This window comes from Neofelis nebulosa, chromosome 9 (assembly GCF_028018385.1).
Source record: "Neofelis nebulosa isolate mNeoNeb1 chromosome 9, mNeoNeb1.pri, whole genome shotgun sequence".
NCBI lineage: Eukaryota > Metazoa > Chordata > Mammalia > Carnivora > Felidae > Neofelis > Neofelis nebulosa.
This window is the reverse complement of record NC_080790.1, coordinates 20,124,648-20,136,020: the sequence shown is the minus strand read 5'-3', so window position 1 is coordinate 20,136,020 and position 11,373 is coordinate 20,124,648.

Genomic DNA, 11,373 nt, shown 5'->3' with positions numbered 1-11,373 from the left:
CGCCCCTGTCATATTGCTTTATATTTCACACGATACCTCAATTCACACGGTATGTTATACTTACCAAACAGAATTTTTCACTAGATGGACCATGTTTTCTTTCTCATTCTGCGGTGTTGAACAAGGTGTATATTATCGTTCAGTGATTAGCACTGATGAATACTCTTATTATGTAAGACCTTTCATTACTTCTTTATTTAGAGATTCAGATATTGTCTCTTGGTTTCCCAATAGGAGTTAAATTGGCATTAACCGTGAACTACTTCTCTCCCTCTCTTGCCCGCTAATTTGCTGCTTAGGGTTTTATTTCTGTAAACGGAAATAAACATCCGTTACTTGATTTTTCAGTTTCGAGTGGTATTGTGTTCTTTTTCCCTAATACCCAGAGGCAGTCAGAGACCTTATTCTATTTTATACTTATTGCCCTCTGTCCAGCTGTATCCTCCGTCATATCCTCGAAAAAACCATATACGTGTTTCCCTGAGTTCTGTGAGCTGCACTAGCAAATTAATCCAACCTGAGCAAAGGGTCATGGGAACCTCCAACTTGTAGCCAAATCAGACAGAAGTCGGGGGTAACCAGGGTATCTGCAATGTGCGATTGGCATCTGGAGTGGGGTGGGGGAAGGCTTCTGGGAAGGACCCTTAGCCTGTGGGATCTGACCAGGTAGATAATGTTAGAATTGAGTGAAATTATAGGACACCCGCTTGGTGTTATGGAAAATTCCTTGATGTGGGGGAAAAAAAGTGATCAGAAATGTCAGAAGTGAAGTGTTCTGAGTGAGGAGACACACAGCAAAGACACAGGAGGAAAGACTGGGTGTTTTTTCTTATACAAAGGGATAGTAGGTCAGGGTGGCTTATATAGCCTAACACCCGCAGGATACCCTCCTCTTTTGTTACATTGAAAGATTTGACACATGCCTTTCTCTGTAGCCACATCTTTGTCTCTCAAAAGACTACCCCCTTTTAAATAACAGTATCATTGAGATATAATTCATAATTTATTCATTTAAAGTGTACAATAAAATGGCTTTTATTATATTCATGGAGCTGTGCAATCATCACCACAATTTTAGAAGATTTTCGTCACTCCAAAAAGAACTCCCATATCCATAAGCAGTCACTCCCCATTTTCCCCAACACCTTCGAGGCAACCACTAGTCTACTTTCTGTCTGAATGCATTCACCTGTTCTTTTTTTTTTTTTTAATGTTTATTTCATTTTTGAGAGAGAGACACAGAGCATGAGCAGGGGAGGGGCAGAGAGAGAGAGAGGGAGACACAGAATCTGAAACAGGCTCCAGGCTCTAAGCTGTCATCACAGAGCCCGATGCGGGGCTCGAACTCACGAACTGCAAGATCATGACCTGAGCTGAAGTCGGATGCTTCACTGACTGAGCCACCTAGGCGCCTCCCCCTAGCAAAACATTTTAAATATCCATCCGTGTTGTAGCATCTATCAGTACTTTATTTCTTTTGATTGCCAAATAATATTCCACAGTATAGGATATACCACATTTTGTTTATCCATTTTTCGGTTGATGGACATTTGGGCTGTTTCTGCTTTTTAGCTATCATGGATAATGCTGCTACGGACATTCGTGTCTAAGTTTTGGGATACAGACCTGGGAGTAGAATTGCTTAGTCATATGGTAACTCTATGTTTAACTTTTTGAGGCACCTCAAACTATTTTCCATTATTTTACATTCCCACCAGCAGCAAAACTCCTTTCTAAAAGGAAATATTCTGTAAGATCTTATTTACTACCTTGAAATTCACAGATAATATAACCTTCCCACATCCACCACAACCAGAAAAAAATTCAGTATACAGACCTAACTATAATATAAAGGAGAAATAAGAGGAATATAATGGATGCATTTTTAAGAATGTGACTTTAGGGGCGCCTGGGTGGCTCAGTCGGTGAAGCGTCTGACTTCAGCTCAGGTCATGATCACGGTTTGGGAGTTCGAGCCCCGTGTCAGGCTCTGAGCTGACAGTTCGGAGCCTGGAGCCTGCTTGGGATTCTGTGTCTCCCTCTCTCTCTGGCCCTTCCAATCTTGAGCTCTGTCTCTCTCTGTCTCTGTCTCTGTCTCTCTCTCTAAAATAAACATTTTTTAAAAATGTGACTTTGGAGTCAGAAGACTGGCCTTCTTGGGTGACTTAGAAACTAGTGTTGGGGCAGTTCTTCCAGAGGGGTCTGCAGGAAGTCCCAGCCCTGGCCCCACCACAGGTATCAAGAACGACAGGGGGATGCCTTTTTTTTTTTTTTTTTTAATTTTTTTAACGTTTATTTATTTTTGAGACAGAGAGAGACAGAGCATGAACGGGGGAGGGTCAGAGAGAGGGAGACACAGAATCCGAAGCAGGCCCCAGGCTCTGAGCTGTCAGCACAGAGCCCGACGCGGGGCTCGAATTCACAAACCCCGAGATCATGACCTGAGCCGAAGCCAGATGCTTAACCGGCTGAGCCACTCAGCTGCCCCAAGGGCATCACTTTCATCTGGACAGAAAGATTTAAGCAGTTTCTTAAAAACCAGATCAAACTACCTTCCAGATGTCCTTGCGCTGCTCACGTCCTCCCCCTGCCCCTCCCCCCACACGTGCACACCCAGGTTCAGGCGCATGTGCGGAATAGCGGTCTCTTGGCGCTGTGGCAGATCAGGTCATGGTGCACCGGCACTGCCCAAGCCTGGCGTCACTCTCCCAGGGCAACGGGACTTGAGGGCAGGGCGTGGGCTCTCTGGACCTCCATTCCTTTGAGCAGGGCCTGAAATGGAAGCGGAGCACCAGCGGGTGGGGCTCAGAGATAGGGGCTGAGCTGAGTGCCTGTAGAAAGGCCACTTCAAGCCCCTCCACAGAAGCCATTGTTGGATCTGGAGGAGGAGGACAATTCCGGGCTTCTGAATGCCTCTCCTGTGATGCGCTAATGGATGTGCATTATCAGCGTCCTTCCTGGCCACCGAGTCACTTTCCTGACTTCAACTCCTGGCTAGAGAACTCCGCACTCTTCTGGAAAAGCAGCTGTCCAACAAAGGCATTTCCCTACAAAACGACCATTCTGACCATCACTGACCATCACAGGCTCTTGGCACCTGGGCTCTGTCTGGAACTGGTGGCTGCTGCAGGGGGACATCACGTAGGAGAGCTTGGTGTCCCCTTAATGTCGGTGACATCTTCACTAAGACCCCCACCTCCAGGAAGTCCACTTTTTTTTTTAGTGTTCATTCATTCTTGAGAGAGAGAATGCGCGCACGTGCAAGCGTGTGCGTGCAGGTGCGTGCGGGGGAGGGGCAGAGAGAGGGGGAGACAGAGGATCCAAAGCCGGCTCTGTGCTGACAGCGGAGAGCCTGATGTGGGGCTCAAATCCACCAACCGGGAGACCATGACCTGAGTCTAAGTCAGACGCTTGACCGACTGAGCCACCCAGGCGCCCCCCCCCGCCCCCCCCCCGGGGAAGTCCACTTTGACTGCAAAGGAACAAGCCCTCAGTTTGAAGAAAGGGATTAGGATAAGGGAGTGGTTCTGAAAGAACATACCCATGGTTCCATGTGGCCACATCCCCACGTACAGAGTGGGTGACATTTCTAATGTGGGACTGTAAATATGAATTCACAGGCGTCTGTCCTACCCGGTGGCACTGACATTGGCCCTGTGTAGAGAAGCAATTTCAGGGGGCTCTCTGCTGTGGGGCTGGCTTTCTGTAGGCCACCTGGACCCCCCCAGGAAGCTGCCTGCAGGGCTCTGCCCAGTAGAGGAGAAGGGATTTCATCAAGCCACCCCCTTGGCTTCCTTTGGAATTGGGGGAGAAGAGAACAGAGATCTGACTGGCCCATAGAGGGGACTAGAGCAGAAATGTCAAGAAAACCGGGAAGAGCATGACAGCGACCTATGAGGAGGAAGGACAGAGCTTTGCTCCTTAGCCCAGCAGGCTCTGCTGTCCCCATTCGAGGCCACATTCTATAAAACCAGTTACTTTTACCCCAGAGTTTGCAGATATGAGCTTACAACCACAGAACATCAGGCCTGGCCGGGACTGAGGGGCCATCCACTCCACAAGTCCCCTCCCTGCCACTGTTCAGAGACCAACCCAGAGGTGCCGGCCCAGGTCTCGAGGCGCCCCAGCAGCAGACCTGGGGCTGGAACCTTCCACTGCTTCTTCCTCCACTTGTGATTCTGCCTTGGACCCTGAGGGGCCTGCGAACCGGTTCCTGGGAGGGGCGTGGACGCTGGCTCCTGGGCCCTCTCTGGCCTTTTCCCCCTCTGCCCGCCCCGCATCCAGATGAGGCCCAGGCTGCTGCGCTAATGCACCCATTAGTGGATAAAAGCAGTCTCAAGGGTCTCTTCATGAGGCCCCTTTGGCTGTAATAAAGCAAATTAAAACCCCACTCAAAGGTCAATTGAAATCGCTTTCATTCCAATTCTCTGCACAAATTGATTCCTCTCTGCCCTTGGGGTCAAACTGAAGGCCCGAGAAGTGGCCCAGCTGCAGTGCTGAATGGGCAGCTCCGTGAAAGGGGCTGGGGCCGGGAAGCGTGGGTGGCAGGGGATAGAGGGGGGCAGCGGGACCCTCCCCACTCCCTGGGCCAGGGGACACCAGGGACTTTCCCCTCTGCTCTGCTCCAGGTTTCAGGGCCCCTTTGTGGAGGCTAGCTCTTTGCCCCCTCCACCCCCATCAGGCTCCCCTTGGAGAATTCTTAGTGTTTCAGTTGCCGAGAATCTACCGGTAGTTAGCATTTCTCACACCTGCTCGGTGTGCAAGAACCCTCGTGAGCACTAGGAGATGGGGCTTTGAAAGTCCCCAGGGAAACTCGGAGGAGTAACTTGCCTGAGGCCGCAGAGCTCGAGGTTTCCTCCTTCAAACCTCCTCCATGCCCCCGGAGTCTTCCCCCCATGTCTCTGAAGGCTCCCAGCTCCCACCGACTCACGACCAGAATCCGGAAGCTTCTTTAAGCTCTCCCTTTGCTTCACTCCCACATCTCCAAGTCCTGTTGATTCTGACTCTAAACGGAAGCCGTTGGTTGTTCGCCCTCTGCTTGGTTCTGTGGACAACAGCCGGGACCATGTCTTAGAGGAACTGGAGAGGATCCAGTTCCTCCCTTGATTAACAGCCAGCATTGGTTTCCCTCTGTTCTTGGCATAAAATCTAAGTCATCATCTAAGTCAACATCACAGTCCTCGAGACCTGTGCCCTCACGTCCCTCCATTCCGAGGGTTGCCCTCCTCTCCTTCCTCCCTTTCCAGCAGCTCCTGGAACTCTCTTATCTCCTCTGACCTGGGGTCTTGGCACCAGCCGTTGCTTCTGCGAAGGAGCTTTGCCCTCCCCTCTCCCACTCAGTTGCCTGCCTTGTGCTTATCACAACTTGTAATTATTTATTGACGTGAGAATTAGTAATGGGAAACCTCACTGCAATGGAGTCGGGAGCTCTCATGCCCTACCACCTGTGGTCAATTGGCGACAGGAAGAGATCGACTTGACCTTACCTAGACCTGACCTTGCACATGGATACTACTCTACTACTCCAGCTGGAGGAAGAGAAGGTTTTCTCATCACCCAGGACAACAGCTCTACCAGTGAAAAGTCATCCGTCAAAGTCCCAGTTTACTCCAGTGTCCTTTTAGTTTATAACAGCTCTCCCAACTCACCCGTTTTGTCCTTAAAAACCACGCCTCTCCTTTATTCCTCAGACTTGCCTGTGGTTTTGCTGCAGCTTGTGTGCCCTGGGTTGCCATCCTCCCCCGAATAAACCCATTTTTGCTGGCAAAATAACTGCCATTGCCTATCTTTTTTTAAAGAGTTTATTTATTTTTGAGAGAGAGAGCATGAGCGAGTCGGGGAGGGGCAGAGAGAGAGGGAGGGAGAAAGAGAGTCCCAAGAGGTTTGCGCTGTCAGCCCAGAGCCCGACGTGGGGGCTCGAACCCACGAACTGTGAGATCATGACCTGAACTGAAGTCGGACGCTCAACCGACGGAGCCATCCAGGCGCCCTGGCAGTGTCTGTTTCTCAGGTTAATACTGAAATACTACTTTATTTTCAGTTTCCCTAGAGCTGAACCCCCCACAGGAGAGGTCTGTCCAGGCACGTGTGAGGGTCGATAGCCATTTGTCGAGTGAATGAGTGATGGAAGCAGATCTGGGCATTCCGGGCCAGCACTTGCCCACCGCACCTGGTAACCTCCGAGGGAACACTGTGTGGGCACCACGGGGGCCTGGGGGGCCTGGTTTGGGGCAGAGAGCAGACTGGACAGTAGCTGCTTCCGAACCGGCATGTCTCAGCTTTTCCCTACCCCCAACCCCCTCCCTTGCTAGTCCTCCCGGCCTGCCCGCCCCCAGCCCCACACTAAATCCTGCCCAAATTCCCTCTCCGCAAACCCTGCATCCAGTCAGAGCCTAACTGTCCTAACCTAAGAGTCCAGGACAGACCCTGACTCTTCAGTGACCCTCCCAGCCTCTCCCCCTACTCCTTGCCCTCCCTTCCCTCCTCCGCTCTTGGGTGGGGGAGGGAAGCAGAATGTGCCCAAAGCGCCCCACCCTAGTCACCCCATCCACCTTGCTGTAACCTTCTCACAGACCCTCCTCTCTGCAGCACAGGGCCGGTCCACCGGGGGCCTGGTGGGGTCCTGCTCCCTGGCTTCCCCCCCCCCAAGAGGCTCCTCTTCTCCCAGGGGAATGTCCCCCATTGCCTGGCTCCAGTGCCTGGAGGCTGAGGGCAAGGCCACCCTCCCGTGTTGGGCTCCCAGCCACCCATCCTTGTTGCTGTCCTCCCAGCTCTTCCCTCGCCCCTGGAGGCCACCCCTGCACCTGTCTTTGTAACGCACTCACACCCCGGTGACACTGCTTTTTCAATTAAACCCTCAAAGGTGAAAAGCTGGGATGACGAGAGCAGTTCTGGCCCTGTGCCCACCTCCAGGTGTGGGTGCGTCACCTCAGCCCCAGGGTTGTCACACTCCGCGTCTCTAAAGGAGCCCTCATCTACCCTGTCCAAAGACTCCCTGTATGCTCCTTCCTTCTTTCCCTTCTTTCTTGCCTTTTCCCCTCTCCCCCTCCCAGGCTGGGTCCTCCTGGGCCAGCGCTTCTATAATAATGACAAGGGCTAGCACTCCAAAGGGCTGGTCGGGCTCTGCTCTAAGACCTTTACGTGTGTTACCTTATTGCATCCACATGACAGCCTCATGGGTTCCCGCAACCATTTCCCTCATTTCACAGACGGGACAACTAAGCACAGAGAGGGTGGGAATTTGCTGCGAGTCACACAGTTCAGCAGTCGTTGAGGGGGGTTAGGATCAGGGAGTCTGGTGGTGGAGCTGTAAAGCCACGGCGTGGCCTTGTGCCAGCCACGCAGCCACAACAACCTTAGACAGGGAAGAGTCTGTGACTCCCTCCCCCACATTGATGTACCTCTTTGTGCTTCATGCCCTCGCCTTTGTCTCATCTCCCCCCTCCCCGCTGCCACTCCTGGCTGCACTGGTCTCCAGGCCCTGGAGCAGAGCACTGGACTTCTCTGATCATCCCTTACTGTCTCCGGGCTCCCTCCCCTCTGATTATCCTCACTGCCATAGACATTTGGTCCAAGTGTTCTTCTGACTCAGTCCATAAATGGTCCTCACTTCCTCCCCTCCTGCTTCTGTTTCCAGTATTCTCTCTCTCCCTTTGCTACACGCACCCAGAGTGCCAGGAACATAACCGGATTTCTCCTGCCTTAAGCCCTTTGCACATGCTGTTCCCTCTGTCTGGATTGCCTTTCCTTTCTTCGTCTTGGTGACCTACTGTATTAAGGCTCGGCCCGACTCAGCATTTGCTTCTCTGGGGAGCTCTTGCCGACCACCCCCGCTGCCTCTACCTGGCAGAGCAAACCACCTCCAGGTGCATGCTTGGGAGACATAAGCCTTGTGTAAGTCCAGTCCCCGCAAAGCAGCCACATGCAAGAGACCACGTGGCAAGGAGACACAGAGACAGAAAGGAGTGTCTGAGGAGCCCCACCTCTTCTTGTCCCCAGATGTTTGAGTCTTTCCAGCCCAGGAACCAGTCATGTGAAGGAGTGGCTTCAATAATCATAGACACCAGCCTTTAAGCTACCCAAGCTGATGCCAAGTGGGGCAGGGACATGCTGGCCCCTGATCATACTGCAGATTTCTGAGCAAAATGAGTGTTGTTTCAAATCACTAAGTTTTGAGAGTGGTTTGTAATTAGATAACCAGAATAACCACTACTGACACTTTGTATCTTTTTTTAAATTTTTGTTTAATGTTTATTTTTGAGAGACAGAGAGAAACAGGGCACGAGCAGGGGAGGGGCAGAGAGAGGGAGACACAGAATCCGAAGCAGGCTCCAAGCTCTGAGCTGTCAACACAGAGCCTGACGCGGGGGTCGAACTCACAGACTGTGAGATCATGACCTGAGCCGAAGTCGGCGCTTAACAGACAGAACCACCCAGATGCCCCAACACTTTGAAATCTTTTCATCTTTAGCTCAATTCCTATCTTTATCTCTATTTATATCTATATCTTACTATACTTTCTCCACTTAACAACACATAGTGGCCATTTTTTTGTGTCTGGAAATAAATATCTACATTGTTTTGAATAGCTTCAAAGTATTTCATTACATGACTTTGCCATGATTTTTATGACTATATCCCATTATAGATGTTTATTTTAGTTTATTTTATTGCTACTATAAACAATGTTGTATGAATAGTCTTGAACAGCATTTAGTGTAACTGTTAGGTAATTTCCTCAGGATAATTCCCAGGAAATACCGGGTTAAAAGGTAAAGGCTTTGGTTCAGAGAGAAGTCCACTCATCTTCCAATGGCTTATCCTACAAGTCTACTTGTGTCTATACCTCCTTCTTCTCCTCCACCATTATTGTGGAAGAGAAGACCCTCTCCTGTTCCAAGGTCAGATTCTTCCTCTGGATCTCATCTTACTAATACTTGGATTTGTAGAAGACTTGGATTATTTGATTCCCGCCTCGCAATCTCCCCCTCACCACTGGACTATTCCCATCAGCGTGTAACCATGCTTCAGTACCTTTCTGCTCTCTTTATCCTTGATCCTATATTACCCTCTACCACTGCCCCATATTCACCATTTGATTTTTACAAAGTTATTTTTATGCCAGGACTAAAGGGAGAAGAAGATAAATCCATGAAAATAATGGGACGATTTAAAAATCACACTTTTATCAGTAACTAATAAAATAAAATGACAAGTAATTAGAGATGATGTAGAGGGGTGCCTGGCTGGCTCAGTCAGTAGAGCATTTGACTCTTGATCTTGGGGTAATGAGTTCAAGCCCCACGTTGGGTGTAGAGATTACTTAAAATTAAAAAATGAAAAAGAAAGGATATAGAATATTTAAGCAACCATAAAATACATATTATTTTGAAGTGCATACAAAACATTAATAAGAATGGGATATGTCCATCTATTAAGCAGCTCTCCCCACCCCCCTAATTTCAAAGGACTGAAATAAAATAGAGCATGGTCTTTGACCACAGGGTAATTAGGCTAAACATTAGGTTCAGAACATAACTAGAAAATCCCCAAGGTTGGAGGTTAAGCAGAATACTTTTCAGTAACCCACAGGTTAATTCAGACCTCTCAATGAAAATAAGATATTTTAAACTAAATGGCAATAGAAATACAACATAGCAAAACTTGTGAGATTAAACTAAAGCCATACTTTAAAACAAATTTATAGCATAAACATATATATCAAAAAGAATAAAGGTTGAATATCAACTATGTAAGTAAAAGCATTCATTTAATGTCCAACTCTAGAGGGTAAAAAGAACAACTAATTAGGAATTAGAAAGCAAAAGGTAATAACAGTAGAAATTTCAGAAATAGATAAAAGTGTACATGCAATAGAGAAAATAAATGAAACTAAAATTGATTCTCTAAAAACACTAATAAATCGATAAACTCCTAAGAAACTAGTCAAGACAAAAAGAGAGATGTCATAAATTACCAACATTAGAGTTAAAAGGGGACCATAATTAGAGAGTCCACAGATGCTGAGAAGATAATAAGAAGATATAAAAAACAAATTTAAGACAATAAATTAGAAAATTTAGATGAAATGGATACATTTCTAGAAGCATGCATCCTGCTAAAACTGACACAAGAAGAAATCGATTATTAGAATAGTGTTATTCAAGTAATTGGATCTGTAATTCGAAGTCATTCAACAAACAAACATGATATTACTGATGAGTTATCTCAACCATTTCGGGAAGAGATAAACACCATTGACTACCAATTGTACCAAACTATAAAAAAAGAGTGGCGGGTAGAGATTTCCAGCTTGTTTTATGAGGACAGCTTAAATTTGATACCAAAATCTGACAAGCATTCTGCAAGAAAAGAAAATTACACTCCAAGCTCATAAGCATGGATAAAACATCTTCAATAAAATATTAGCAAATTGAACCCAGTGCTGTATAAAGATAACAGAGCATAATTAAATTAGGCTCAATCCAGGAGTAGACGGTTGGTGTAACACTAAAAATCAGCGATGTCATTCGCCACATTGTCACAATAAAGGGGGAGAATCACATGGTCGCCTCAATCAAAGTGACCTGTTCTAGGCTTTCAAAGAGAAGCTAGTGCTAAAGAAACAGGTCAGTCCTTCCTGGTGGCATCTGCTTAAGTGGGAACAGCAACCGCCTACTTCAGGAGTGATCTGGTTTTCTTTCTAATTGGATCTGATCAGCAGCCTGCTTTGGGTCTTGACCAGCCAACTTTTGCCCCCCTCCCCGCCCCCCCCCCCGCCCCACCTTTGGATCCTGGTTCCCCAACCCACCCAGCGATTCTATATGCAATTCAGAGGTCTTTCAGTTCTGCTACAGGGAATTAAGAACTCAGCTAACAAAGGAGGACAGAAGCTGGGTCAGTCTGAACTTTTCTTGGTCTGGCTTTTCTGCTACCACCAGCTGCCTCTCATTGTATTATGAAATAATACAAAGAACAATAAGAGAAAATCACGATCTGATTTAGAGTACTCACAAGCCTGGTGGTAGCGGGACAGGAGTAGGTGGGAGGGGAGACGGAAGACAGCATGGAATTTGTTCTAGCAATAAAAGCTATGCGTACAGGTGGGGTGGGAATGGGAGTCTCTGGTGAGTAGAGAAAGCTGTGTTTCATGCCCCAGGTAGCACGATTAACCAAGTCAGGCTTCAGACAACAGGTGATAATTGACAAGGTAAATCTTAATGCAGGAGAGTCCAATTTTCCTGGGTGGGTGGAGACAGGAAGGAGGTCCCAGTTGTGGGAGTGGCGCGGACAAAGAGATGACGGCTTGAGAAAGTAGTGTTCATGAGAATGGGGACGTTGTGGATGATTGAAATGCCAGGAAGCAAGATGGAC